This window comes from Palaemon carinicauda, chromosome 34 (assembly GCF_036898095.1).
Source record: "Palaemon carinicauda isolate YSFRI2023 chromosome 34, ASM3689809v2, whole genome shotgun sequence".
Classification (NCBI taxonomy): Eukaryota; Metazoa; Arthropoda; class Malacostraca; order Decapoda; family Palaemonidae; genus Palaemon; species Palaemon carinicauda.
Genome location: NC_090758.1, coordinates 77,639,155 through 77,654,032, shown reverse-complemented (window position 1 = coordinate 77,654,032; position 14,878 = coordinate 77,639,155).

The following is a 14,878-nucleotide window of genomic DNA, read 5'->3' as shown; positions in this document are numbered from 1 at the left end:
CATTTGTTTTAGTAAATTAAAATTATCAATTGTTAATGTTGGTAATGAATTTAATATCAAACTCAAAAGGGACGGACTTCCGCGGATGTGGCTTCAAAGGAAGAATTAATTGTTAGTAACTAAAGTTATATTTATACCATACCTCTTTTTTTATTGTAGGTGTGAGTCTTTTATGAGATATATTTTTTGACAAAGTTAGTATTTCACTAATCCTTTTTCTATAGAAACTAACATATGAGTGTAGTACAGTGCATCATACCAATGCCTGTATGCTTACTGACAGTATATGATATCAGGTTGAGTATTACCATAGGAGTACTGTATTACTGTCCGCAAACTGTTTACAAGTATAATTAGGGTACAAATGCCAGTTAAACGGACACTTGTCTTTCAGAAAATATCTGCCACAAATATATGTGCAGAGACCACAGGTCTTAGTTCCAGTGAGTATAGGAATGTGATGTCCGGTGTTCCACAGGGTAGTGTTCTTGGCCCATTACTTTTCATACTCCTATCTATGGGGTGGGTGCTTACGTCTGATGTTGATAGGATGTTGATAGATAGGAGGCTGATGGCTAACGACAGAACCCAATACTCGGACACGAGTGGGCGCCGACGACTTTCATACGATATACACATGACATGTGGTTTGGCCTAGAAAACAAGCTTGTTGCATATGCAGATGATGCTACTCTCTTTGCATCAATTCCATCCCCTGAATGTAGATCTGGGATTGGTGAATCCTTTAATAGAGATTTAGCTAAAATTAGTGCATGGTGCAAATTATGGGGCATGAAGTTGAATCTTAACTAAACTCAAAGTATGATTGTAAGTAGGTCAAGGACGGTGGCTCCTCAACATCAGGATCTCAGTATTGATAATGTATCTTTAAATTTGTATGACTTAAAATTTTAGGTGTGATTCTCGACAGCAAATTTACTTTTGAGAAACAAATTAGGTCTGTGTCATCTTCAATTGCACAAAAAATTGGCTTATTGAGAAAGTCTTTTAAGATTTTCGGTGATCAATCTATTCTGAAAAAGTGTTTTAATTCTTCCATTCTTCTACCTTGTTTTGAGTATTGTTCTCCTGTCTGGTTTTCAGCTGCTGATTCTCATATTATTATTACTTGATAAGCTACAACCCTAGTTGGAAAAGCAGGATACTACAATCCCAGAACCTCCAACTGGGAAAAATCCCCAGTGAGGAAAGGAATAAAGGAAAATAAAATATTTTAAGAGTAACATTAAAATAAATATCTCCTATAATACTTTAAAAACTTTATCAAAACAAGAGGAAGAGAAATAAGATGGAATAGTATGCTCGAGTGTACCCTCAAGCAAGAGAACTCTTAACTCTAGACATTGGAAGACCATGGTACAGAGGCTATGTCACTACCCAACGCTAGAGAACTGGCTTACCATAGCTAAAGAGTCTCTTCTACCCTTACGTAGAGGAAAGTAGCTATTGAACAATTACAATGCATTAGTTAACCCCTTGAGCAAAGAAGAATTGTTTCGGTAATCTCAGTGTTGTCAGGTGTATGAGGACACAAGTGAATGTGGAATGAATAGGCCAGAATATTTGGTGTATGTGTAGGCAAAGAAAAAATTAGCTGTAAACAGAAAGAGTGATCCAATGCAGTACTGTCTGGCCAGTCAAAGACCCAATTACTCTCCAGCAGCAGTATCTCAACGGGTGGCTGGTGCCCTGGTCAATCTACTATCTATAGTATCGTATTTGTGGATATGGAGACTTGGTGTGAAATAGAAGGTAAAGGTATGAAATATCTGGAAAACCTTCAATACAGAATAATGAATATGTATGAACTAGTCCTTGAGCAGGCTGACATAAGTCTGTTTTTATAGTTTGTATATAATAGATTTATTCTGATGTTAGTGTTCTCAAAATATTTACTTTTTTATTTTACATTACTTCTCTTGTTTATTTATTCCCGTATTTCTTTTCCTCATTTGGCTACTTTTCCCTGTTGGAGTCCTTATGGTGTTTATAGCATCCTGCTTTTTTAACTAGGGTTGTAGCTTAGCTACTACTACTATAGTCCATTTCTTTTAGCGAGGCATATTTGCGCCGACTCGTAGGGGTGCCCTTTTAGCTCGGAAAAAGTTTCCTGATCGCTGATTGGTTGGACAAGATAATTCTATCCAATCAGCGATCAGGAAACTTACATATACCAAGGCACTTCCCCCATTTTTGGGGGGTAGCCAACATCAACAAATGAAACAAAAACAAAAAAGGGGACCTCTACTCTCTACATTCCTCCCAGCCTAACAAGGGACTCAACCGAGTTCAGCTGGTACTGCTAGGGTGTCACAGCCCACCCTCCCCCGTTATCCACCTCAGATGAAGCTTCATAATGCTGAATCCCCTACTGCTGCTACCTCCACGGTCATCCAAGGCACTGGAGGAAGCAGCAGGGCCTACTGGAACTGCGTCACAATCGCTCGCCATTCATTCCTATTTCTAGCACGCTCTCTTGCCTCTCTCACATCTATCCTCCTATCACCCAGAGCTGTACTATAGTAATGATATATACATTTTCAATATTAATCTTACCCGATGATCATGTAGCTGTCAACTCTGTTGCCCGACAGAAATCTACGGTCGGGATACGCCAGCGATCGCTATACAGGTGGGGGTGTACACAACAGCGCCATCTGTGAGCAGGTACTCAAGTACTTCTTGTCAACAAGAACTCAATTTTTCCTCTGTCGTGCCACCGGCTAGACCTACTTGGATACGCTGTTGATTCTGGAGTTATTGTTCACGATTTGGTGATGTATTTGCTCTAGAGTTTAGCCTTCGCTATTCAGGAAGCTTTATCATTAGCTTAGCAAGCTTTTGGAATTAATTTGATTTAATTATGGTGACGAAGAGAGTATGGACTCTCTTTCACTTTTAAATGGCCGACCCTTCCCTTAGACGGAAGTGTTGGTGTCGAAGAGAGTATAGACTCTCTTTCACTTTTTATGACCCACCCTTCCCTTAGACGGAAGTGTGTTTAGGTTTTTGGTAATTTTGCTTAACAAAGTTATAGATTTATTTTATATCTCTCCGCCTTTTATAGGCCTCTTCGATTAACTTTCCATTTATTATAAACTTATAAAAATTAATTTTTATGTTTGTTTATATGCGACCTTTCCTAATAGTAGGCGGTCCTTACTTGGAACCGAAGTTAATTAACATTGAGCCCGTCATATCGTTTTTCCTGTTAAGAATTTATGCTATTTTAATTTTAATGTTTTTGAAAGAATTTCTTTGATAGTCTCGTACTGTTTTCAAAGTTGAACTAACGTTTTGTTTAGTCTCCGCAGTTGTTGACGTTCAGAACGTTCAACTTGCGCTCTATCGTTACGAAGAGAGAGAGTATTTCACGGTTTCACGTTGCAGTAAGAGTAAACCGATTCTAGCGTTTCGTTCATTCTTTCTTAGCTTAAATGGTTTTAATTCTAATAAAGGAACTTTTTATTTGGGAAACCTTTCAGTTTTTTTCCTTTAACAAATAATATGTTTTAACGATATATATAATTGGGCTCATCTCTCAGGTTCTAAGTCAAGAGAGAGAGAGAGAGAGATAGAGACGGAGGGAGAGAGAGGAGGATAAACGTTTCGTTCAAGCGGGTTACGTTCTCGTTTTTTGCTCTTCTCCCTAGTCGCTATAGGGGAAGAAGGTAAAACGTTTCTAGAGTTTTATTCTTGTTCCCAGGCTTTATGCGGTGAGAGATTTTAAACGTAGTTTATTTGATCTAGTGTTTAGTCTCTTTTCCAGCCACTGAATTCTTTATCTTTAATTATGTTTTTCTGTTACATTGTAATACTGTTTTCGCAATTACTACCTTTTAATGAAGGGTAGGGTTGCGTGTTTCAGGTACAAACCACTTAAAGTTTCGAGTTCAATGAAATAAGTGCAAACAGAAAATCAAAAGTGATAAAGTGATATGCGCAAAGTGTTACAGTGTTGCGTTCGAGGCTTCGTCTGTTCGTGCCAGTTGTTCACCTAGTCCGATACCTCTTACAAGCTCCCAAGCACAGGGGAGAAGTAATGTCGAAGGACTTATGGGTTCCACAGGCCTTGATCGACGAACAGACGTTTCCCTCCGTGGTTTCGGGTGTATCTACACACGTTGCCGACGTGATCACCCCACCCACACAAAGACGAGAGAGCCCATTTATTCCTCGTCTGCGGAAGAGGTTTCTCGCAGAAACCATGGACCAAATCTTGCAGCTTTTAAGTGCAAGTCGGTCCCTTCCGCGCAAGTCCAACGGCCTAGGTGTAGCCACTGGGTCAGTTCGGACTCGCTGCAGTACGACAACTGCACACCTCCCAAGAGAGGCAAGGTGGTACCGCAACAGGCAGTAACTCCGTCTGTTGCCGCACCAGCTGTTTTAGACCCTCAGTCACAACGGACAGTAGCTCCGTTTGTTGTTGTCTTTCATAGACCCTAGTGGTCCATGCTGCAGACTATACAGTCTCAGCTTGCTCCTTCATGCAGGAGTATCATGCTGGAAGGTTGACAATGCACCTGTTAACCTACAACCCGCCGAGGTTGTGCGCTCAGCAGATACTGCAGCTGCCTGCTCCCACCCTCCACCTGTGAGAGCTCCACCACCGATGCGCAGTCCACCCTGCCAGACGCATGTTCTTGCTGCACCATCTGCTAACATGCGTGAGCTACCGCATCAGCAGTGGGAAGGTTCTGTAGAGCTGCCGGGTTCCAGCACTATGCGGCATTCTCCGCAGCCCATGCAGCATGCTCTGCATACCTTACAGCATGCTCTGCATACCTTACAGCATGCTCTGCATACCTTACAGCATGCTCCGCATACCATGCAGCATGCTCTGCATACCTTACAGCATGCTCCGCATACCATGCAGCATGCTCTGCATACCTTACAGCATGCTCCGCATACCATGCAGCATGAGCCGCATACCTTACAGCATGCTCCGCATACCATACCGCATGCTCCTCAACCCACCGCAGCCCCTCCCACGCACCAGCACTCTGCTTTTGTTGTTGCCAGCTCCCACAACTCCCACACACAGAGCACTCCGTTGCCGTGCGTGAGCTACCACAAGCTGCCGTGTTTTGACACGGTGTGTCAGCCTCCGCAACACTCTGTGGTTACCGCCACTCGCCAGCAGCAAACTAGTCAGTCAGGAGTTGAGGCTTCCCCACACAACTTTGGTTGTTGCCAACTCACAAACTGTCATACAGTTATATGACGTTGCCTTCTGGTCTGCTACTTATACACCAGTGCTGTTTGTCCTCACGCTCCTGTTGTGGTTGACAGTTCAGTTTTTGACAGTTCACAGACTGTCAAGCAGTTTCATAACGTTGCCTTCTGGTCTGCTGCTTTTGCACCAGTGAAACCCTCACTGAGAGAACCTAGCTTTTCTCGGATATGGTTCCTGTAGATGAGAAAGTGCTGTTCTCCCTCCTTCTGATATTCCCTTGAGGACTCTGTCATTTGGAGAGGAGCCTTAAGCTGCTTAGCCTCCTATGGACTTTTATTTAAGCATAACATGCTTCCAGGGAGGGTAATGGTTCCGCTTCAGTCGCTAACCCCGTCTGTTGCCACACCTGCTCCCATAGACCTTGGGCTTTGTTGCAAGACATGCAGTCCAAGCTTAGTCCTTGATAGAGGATTTTTTACGGAGAAGACCCTTCTTGCCAACGACCTTCCTACCAGTTGGTTGTACGCCCTGTTGACGCTGAGGTATCCTACTCACGTCCGCCAGTTGAGATGGTTCCTCCACCGGTGCGACCTAGTGTGGGTTGCCAGTCGCACGTTGATGTTATGCTACTCTCGGAGGTGGTTGTGGACGTTCAGTGTGTCACTGGGAAGACGTTCAACAACCAGCAGAGGTGACTTGTTGTGACGCAGTGCGGCAACCTCAGCAACCCGATAAGGGGTTGTCTGTACTACCCAGACAGTCTAGACAGTTTCGGGTTGTCGCTGTACTTCCTCGCTTCCCCATGGTTGACAGTTCACAGACTGTGCAGCAGTACCATGATCTTGTGTCCGGCTCCGTCACGCATCCACCAGTGCGACCGGATTCAGCGAGTCAGACGTTGCCAACTCCGTTGCCGTTTCCTCATCAGTTTCGGATGAGGAACCCTCTGATGAGGACATGGCTGAACAAGAAGATCAATCCCCAGCCCTGCTATCCATCCAGAAGATGCTGAAGAAGGAATACGGCCCTGTCAGGCTGTGGATGAGTCTGGTTAGGACACTGTCATCCGTGGTGCATTTGGTGTCACTTGGAAGACTACACCTCCGTCCTCTTCGGTTTCATCTAGCTCTTCACTGGAAAAGGACAAGACGCTAGAAGCGGTCTCGATCCCGGTTTCCGGAAGATAAGTCTGGTCTAACCTGAGGAAAGGACTTTATCAACCTTTTATAGGGTCTTCCCCTGACTGTTCAGACTCCCAACCACGTTCTCTTCTCAGACGCATCGGACGTAGGCTGGGGTGCGACCTTAGGCGGTAGGGAATGCTCGGGATTATGGAACTCGCGTCAAAAGACAATGCATTTTAACTGCAAGAAGCTTCTGGCAGTAAGTCTGACCTGGAAAAGCTTCAGGTCTCTCCTTCAGGACAAAGTAATGGAGGTCAACACGGACAACTCCCTGCTTTGATGTTCATCTCCTAGCAAGGAGGGACCTACTCTCTGACATGGTGCGAGTTCGCTAGTGACCTCCTCTCCTGTTCAACAGGTCTAGACTTTTCACTAGTAACAAATTTCTTCCAAGGCAACTTGAATGTCTTAGCAGTTTGTCTCAGTAGGAAGGGACAATAATTCCAACATATTGGACCCTCCACAGAGATGTATGCAAGAGACTTTGGGTCACCTGGGGCCATCCAACCATAGATCTCTTCGCAACCTCGATGTCCAAGAGGCTCTCAACAGACCCAGCAGTGGTTCTTTTAGATGCCTTTCTACTAGATTAGTCTCATCTAGATCTATATGCATTCCCTCCGTTCTAGTTTGTCAACAAGGTACTGCAGAAGTTCGCCTCTCACGTTGGGACAAAGTTGACACTAGTTGCTTCCCTCTGGCCCGCGAGAGAATGGCTCACCGAGGTACTTCGATGGCTAGTAGACGTTCCCAGAACTCTTCCCCTAAGGGTGGACCTGCTACGTCTGCCACGCGTAAGAAGGTACTCCAAGGCCTCCACGCTCTTCATCTCACTGCCTTCAGAGTATCGAAAGACTCTCGAGAACTAGAGGTTTTTTCGAAGGAGGCAACCAGAGCGATTGTTAGAGCAAGGAGAACATCCACCCTTAGAGTCTACCAATCGAAGTGGGGAATCTTCCTAAACTGGTGCAAGTCAGTATCCGTATCCTCGACCAGTACCTCTGTAACTCAAATAGCTGACTTCCTCTTATCTGAGAAAAGAGCGATCTCTTTCAGCTCCCACTTTCAAGGGTTACAGAAGCATGTTGGCATCAGTCTTCTGTCACAGAGGCTTAGATCTTTTTAACAATAAAGATCTACAGGACCTCCTTAAGTCTTTTGAGACCACGAAGGAGCGTCGTTTGGTTACACCTGGTTGGAATTTAGACGTGGTTCTAAGATTCCTTATGTTAGACAGGTTCGAACCACTTCAATCAGCCTCCCTGAAAGATCTCACCTTTAAGACTCTTTTCCTGATATGCTTTACCAGCTAAAAGAGTCAGTGAGATTCATGCCTTCAGCAAGAACATCGGATTTTCATCCGAAACGGCTACATGTTCTACATCTTGGTTTTCTAGCCAAACACGAGCTGCCTTCTCGGCCTTGACCAATATCGTTCGGTATTCCAAACTTATCGATATGGTTGGAAAGGAACTAGAAAGAGTATTATGTCCTGTAGAGCTCTTAAGTTCTATTTTAAAAACCTTTATGAGGCCCGTCTGAAGTTTTATGGTGTTCAGTTAAGAATTCATCTTTGCCTATGTCAGAGAATTCTTTATCCTATTATTTTCAGACTGTTAATACGAGAAGCTCATTCCCTTCTGAATGAGGAAGACCAAGCTTGGCTGAAGGTAAGGACACACGAAGTTAGAGCTATCACAACTTCCGTGACCTTTTAATAAAATAGATCTCTGCAAAATATTTTCGATGCAACCTTTTGGAAAAGCTAATCAGTGTTCGCGTCTTTTATCTTTAGAATGTCCAGTCTCTTTACGAGAACTGCTACACTCTGGGACCATTCGTAGCAACGAGTGCAGTAGTGGTGGGGGCTCCACCACTACAATTCCCTAATTCCAGAACCTTTTTAATCTTTCTCTTGAAATATTTCTGGGTTGTCCGGAAGGCTAAGAAGCCTTCCGCATCCTGGTTGATTTGGCGGGTGGTCAAATTCTTTCTTGAGAAGCGCCTAGATTAGAGGTTGTGATGAGGTCCTTTAGTATGGGTTGCAGCCCTTAATACTTCAGCACCTAGGAGTCGCTCAGCATCCTAAGAGGATCGCTAGGCTCAGTAAGGAAGACGTACTTAAAAAGGCAGAGTAATGGTTCAAGTCGACTTCCTTACCAGGTACTTATTTATTTTATGTTTGTTATTTTGAATAACGGCTAAAATAAGATACGGGATACTTAGCTTCTTTGTTAACATGTATGCTGGTCTCCACCCACCACCCTGGGTGTGAATCAGCTACATGATCATCGGGTAAGATTAATATTGAAAAATGTTATTTTCATTAGTAAAATAAATTTTTGAATATACTTACCCGATGATCATGAATTTAAGGACCCGCCCTTCCTCCCCATAGAGAACCAGTGGACCGAGGAGAAAATTGAGTTCTTGTTGACAAGAAGTACTTGAGTACCTGCTCACAGATGGCGCTGTTGTGTACACCCCCACCTGTATAGCGATCGCTGGCGTATCCCGACCGTAGATTTCTGTCGGGCAACAGAGTTGACAGCTACATGATCATCGGGTAAGTATATTCAAAAATTTATTTTACTAATGAAAATAACATTTTTCAGCAAGTTGACATGCTTTAATTATTCTTGAACAATCTACGTTTTATAGAAATGTAATGTCGCATGGATAAAGATTTCATAATTATCCCTTAATAATGGAACCTATCATTGCCAGTCCTGTTTGGTCCTATGCATACTCTCTTACTTACTTTAACCCTTTTACCCCCAAAGGACGTACTGGTACGTTTCACAAAAGCCATCCCTTTATCCCCATGGACGTACCGGTACGTCCTTGTAAAAAAATGCTATAAAATTTTTTTTTTTCATATTTTTGATATTTTTTTGAGAAAATTCAGGCATTTTCCAAGAGAATGAAACCAACCTGACCTCTCTATGACAAAAATTAAGGCTGTTAGAGCAATTAAAAAAAAATATACTGCAAAATGTGCTGGGAAAAAAATAACCCCCTGGGGGTTAATTAAGGGTTGGAAATTTCCAAATAGCCTGGGGGTAAAAGGGGTAAGGGCTGCTTTTATAGTCCTATACTGCAGGGCAATTCTACTCTACAGGATCTTCATAGCCATTTTATCTTAATGAAGTAGAATTATTTAAGTATCTAGGAACTATAATCTCCAATATAGGGTCTTTTAGAATTAGAATTTAGTGAAAGATTGAAAAAAATCAAATCAGGTAGTGGCTAGATTAAGTAAGATTTTGGAAATCATATTGCCTGAAATTACACATAAAAATCAGACTATATATCAGTTTAGTGAGATTGGTGTTACTCTATGGACAAGAGTCATGGTATGACAATGAAACAATCTTCAATAAATTTTGTAGATTTGAAAACAGCCCTCAGAAGGATATTGGAAGTTACCGTAAATGACCGGACAGGATTAGAAATAAGATTATAAGAGAGATTACCTGAGTGCTATATGTGGATGAGATCATGATGAGGGTAGATGGAGATAGTTTGGACATGCTCTTCGCACTACCCAAGAGATTAGTTCACCAAATGTTTAGCTGGGATCCACAAGGCACTAGAAGAATTGGAAGACCCAGGCCTATATGGCTGAGGACTATGAAACGCGAAGTAGGAGATGATTAATGGTGAAGTAATGAATTAAAAGCTCAAAACAGAGACGACTGGAGAAATCTAACCGAGGCCCTTTGTGTCAATAGGCGTAGGAGGAGATGATGATGATGAATATTTATGCAGTAATATATGTGATTTACCCAGTAGATAGTCTATGAATGTGGTTAATAAATTAATTTTCAGCAAGTTGGTATGACTAGGTATTCATAACAATCGATGTTTCCTGGAAACTTGATATAGAAAAAGATAATTTCATAATCTTCCATTAATAATGAAACCTGACATCATCGTTTCTGTTTGTTCCTACGCATGCTTACTTTAAGGGCTGCTTATATGGTCCTATACAGCAGGGGAACCCTACTCTCTATAGGAACTACATTGCCATTTTATCGTATGTATTCTAAGGCATTCAGCATTTCACACCACATATTAAATCTACATTATCGAAGCATTTAGAAAACAAGAGTGTCTTCAGTTTTCTCTTGAAAGTCTGTTAGCTTAGCTGTATGCCAATAAGGGTATTAGTTGTGTGGCTATCAATCTTATCTCTATGGTCTGTAACTTCAAAGTCAGTCGGTAGAAGGAATGACAGCTCATTGCACCAGCTCGGATGAAGGACCTTTCCTGGACCAGGCATCAGCTTCTTTGATGATCGAGGGTATGGATCCAATCCTTCCCCTTTTAGAGGAAGAGGCATCATGTGAGCTGCTCTTCACGATATGAAGCACAGATGTCTGAAGGGTCCCGTCTTTTTTAGAAGATCTTGTGGGTTCTTCCTTGTGGACATTGTCATTGAGTGACAAGATTTGTCTCTAAAAAAGGCTGCTAAAGAAAAAAGTGCTGGGCTCCTGCACCTTCCAGTCCTTCTGTCTGATTCTTCTGACACTGCTGTTTATAAGAAGAATCAATTGAAGTCCAGGAAATGGATTGCAAAGAGTTTCTCCTTGTACGTCTGAGGGCTGACCCAGCCGTGAAAGGTAACACAGTGCTGCTGTACATTCCTAGCAGTGCTTTCTGTCGTACAGGTTCGAGCACGCTCACTGTCAGTCGGGCTGGTGTTCCCCTTTTCCTGGATATTCAAGAAACACATCGGTGTCTTACCCTAGGAATATTTTGGCATCCAAGGGAAGGAAAATGAATCATGGTTAGGTTCTATTGCATATGATCGATAGAGAACCGGGGATTAGAGTAACCAGCTATTGGTCTCGTTGCTCATATGAACGATGAGACGTCCCATCTTGTTGTTGCAATGAGAATACGATCTTTGGCTGCCTTGTTATTGGTGGCCTCGCAGCTATTGGGTTCAGCGAGATGGTTTCCATTTGTTCACGCTACTGGGAACAGAATCACTGGTCTCCTCGAGGCTCATGGGGTCTGAGGAGACGCTCCCATGTGTACGAACAATCAGGAACTGGTGATAAATCTCTGTTCTCTTATGCTCACGTGTTAAAGAACAAAATCATCTGTCCTACGTGCACGTGCAATTGTGAATGGAAACCTGGACCATCTTGAATTTTTGTCAACGCTTAAATGAGCACTTACATGTTTTGTTGTGTATGCTTGACTGGGAAAATGGTTCATCATGACCTGGCAACCGGTATTCACATGGCGTGAGTGCGCTACCCGATATCGCACACACCCGTACACTCCTGTATCGGGAGCCATGAGTGACAGATAATTTTTTTTATCTGTATCATGGTTGTTTGTGATTTTGTCTATCATCGTCCTCTTGGGTGCATCTCCAAGTTTGTTCTTTGCCTGTGGAATTGTACTTTAAGAAGAAGGAAATTCCTTCAGTAAGCCTGACTGATCGCTAAAAAAGGATGCAATGTCGTTCCTATCTTGGTCATTCGATGGTGATGAATTGAAGCAAATCAAGTTGATGGCTTCTCCATGGAAATCACCAGACCAGAAGGGCAAAAGAACTGAAGTGATTTCAGCCAGATTATGTACAGTATCGCCGGGGATAGCAGCAGTCATGAAATCTGATTGCTCACGTCCTGATCCACCGCTTTCCTTTTTACATTCCCAAATCCGTTCTTGGAATTTTGATTCCGTAATTTGGGTAGAATGAATGATCTTTAGAGTCTGAGTGGGTTAAATAACCTAGGTTCCCACAACTCCTGTTGTTTCAATTGTTTTTGAGGCTTTTAGACTACTCACCCAGTTTGAACCTGGCCATCAGGCTCGTGGTTTGCTACCACTGTGTGAACATTCAGTTCTGAAGTATTCCCTTCAGTCTAGCTGATCTAGGAGCCTTTGTCTTTCTCCTCAAATACATGTTCAGATCCTGTCGACTGGATGGGATATTATCTTGATTGGCTGGGTCAGAGACATCAGTTGTTCAGCTGGTTCGATGATGGATCACAGATTCTAGCCGGGTTGGAGAATAACATGGCTTTTCCAGTTCTCAGCAAGGACCTCTCGCAATGTCTTCCTCTGGAAGGAGCTGAGCTTTTCGTGCTTCTTTACCTTCATCCAGGATCTGTTGAGGAAGTTGGATAGGATCAAGAAGAGGAGTTGTGACACAGGTTACCTCCTACGGACAGTAGGGGTTTCCTGTAGTATGTCTCTTTCTCTCTCCATACCTTATCCTGAATTGTGTAGAACTGCCTCCCAACCTCCATCTTTGAATATGCAATAGAGGTGGGATGATCCTGGCTCCTGCCAGCTCTTTATGAGTTATAAGAATGGAGCACAAGTCCATTTTCCTCTGCCAAACCACAACTTTCAAGAACTTTAGCTCCATACTCAGCCTTCATGGAGGAGGACTTTGTGCTCTTAGTGACTCAAAGGACTCGTAGTGCATAAAGGCCTTTAGTTATTTTTAAAGCTTGTCTTTCTTTCTTTGGTTGTTAACGTGTTTGTCTTCCCAAGTAGTAAGCTTGTGTTGCTAGGAACACCTCTTCAAATTCTTTTCTGGATAAATCGAGACTACCTCTCGATATTTTTACGACTGGAGAAGCCTCATCACTCTCCCAAGCAAAGGAAAAATACTTGGGTATGCTGTTTGATTGGGAATTTCCTTTTAATCGTATCAGCAAACTCAGATAGGTAGCGTATCTGTTCCTGATAGAACCATGAAACCTTTGTGGCAGCAAGCAATAGATGTAGAGAAGAGTGTTCATTGTCTATTTCCTCCTCCTCCTCTCTTTTCATCAGAAACTTCTCAGAATTAGAAGTACTACTGTATAGTAGTAGTTGTTCAGGAGGCCTCTTACCAAAACTATTTGGTACTTTTTGGCTGCGCTTTTCTCCTTTGTGATGGTGACAGAACTTTAGGGTTTGGTCAGGCGAGTCTGTAGGCCAAGCGATGGTGAGAATTGCTACCATATTCATCATTCCTAGCGTAACATAGGAGGAAGATCCGTGCCCTTTAGAAGCTTCTCTCTTTCCAGTGTGTTGATCTGTTCTCTCCATTTGACCAACACCTTCGGAGTTGGTCGAACGATTGTGAGCCTGATATGACAGTTTTCTCCTTGGAAGCAGGTGAAAGGACCAGGCTGGGATGTAATCCTGATACCATTGGCTTGGGGCTTGGTTAAGATGTGAATTTTTGCCAACCGTCGCCATTCCTTTTGAGAATAGGAAGAGCATCTTTGCCCTTAGAGAACCTCTCTTCTTCAATACGAGGGAGGAATGGAAGTGGAGCGTGAGCCTGGTGTGACAGCTACCAATGTGGCACCAGTCTCAGGTGAGTGGTCCCACAAGTACCGACCACCAGCACTCTAGTCCAGAAAACAGTTTGTTATATGCTACCCTTGAGGCTTCTGGCTCCTTTGAGAAGGCGTGACAACTCAACTGTAGACTGTTTTCATGGACTCAGTCAGTTGGTCATTGAGTATAGGATGGCAGATGTTCTGGTTTACCATCAGCCCATAACAAGAGCTCTAGGAATTAGAGTACCTGTATTGTCCAAGGAGAGTAGAATATTTTGTCCATCTCCATGGTCCCTTCTGTGGGACACTTGGGTGTCCCCAAGTCAAGTGGTGTCCCGTTCTGCTAGCTCACACTTATGCTCCAAGAGACTCTCTATGTTGGGGACCTTAGAGGTCTTCAGCCTGAGCTATATTCAACAGTTCACGGACATCCTATCCTGCCTCTGCCGAAAAAGCTCCTCGATAGAGTTTGAATCCATCCTCCTCGTAGTAGCAGTTTCGAGCAGTTTTACCTAACCTGAAGTTTGTCCTGGGGTCGATTGGTCCTGTTCCTGAGGGCTTGGGTACAGGTGCCTCCTGCTACCTGAGGAGGACATTGCACGGTCTCTCTTTGCAGCTGTGGCTAAAGGTAGGAGTTGTGCAGGCTCTCTCATCGTTTCATTTATAAAGGGATTGAAGTTCCGCTCCTTCCTAGTAAGGAGTTGTTAGGAAGATCCAGTTCCTACTTGAGGATACTTTGCAGAAATTTGGCTCTGAGGTCCTGCACTACGTTGAAGATTCAACATCCTTCGTATGAGTGGTGCAGTCCTCTTTAGCACTATCGAGACGTGAAGGAAGAGCCAAGTCAGGGTTCCTTTTAGTTCTGTGATTCTTCTGAGGTCAATACAAGCCTTTGCCATATCGAGGTAGGACTTATGAGTCTTAGATCGTAGACTGTCAGTAGGTAGTTGGCCAAGGCACCAGCCACCCATGTAGTTACTACCGGTAGGGAGTTATCGGGTCCTTTGATTGGCTAGAACCCCCCTCGTTATATCCCACTACTTTAACTCTGTTCTTTATTCCTTTTTTCCAGCTTGCTATCCAATCTCTTTTAACTTTTAAATCACAGATAGCTCCAAGCAACTCCTGTGTAATATTTCTTTAGTCCAGACATACCCAACACATAATAGTCAGTCACTCGGTCACTCACT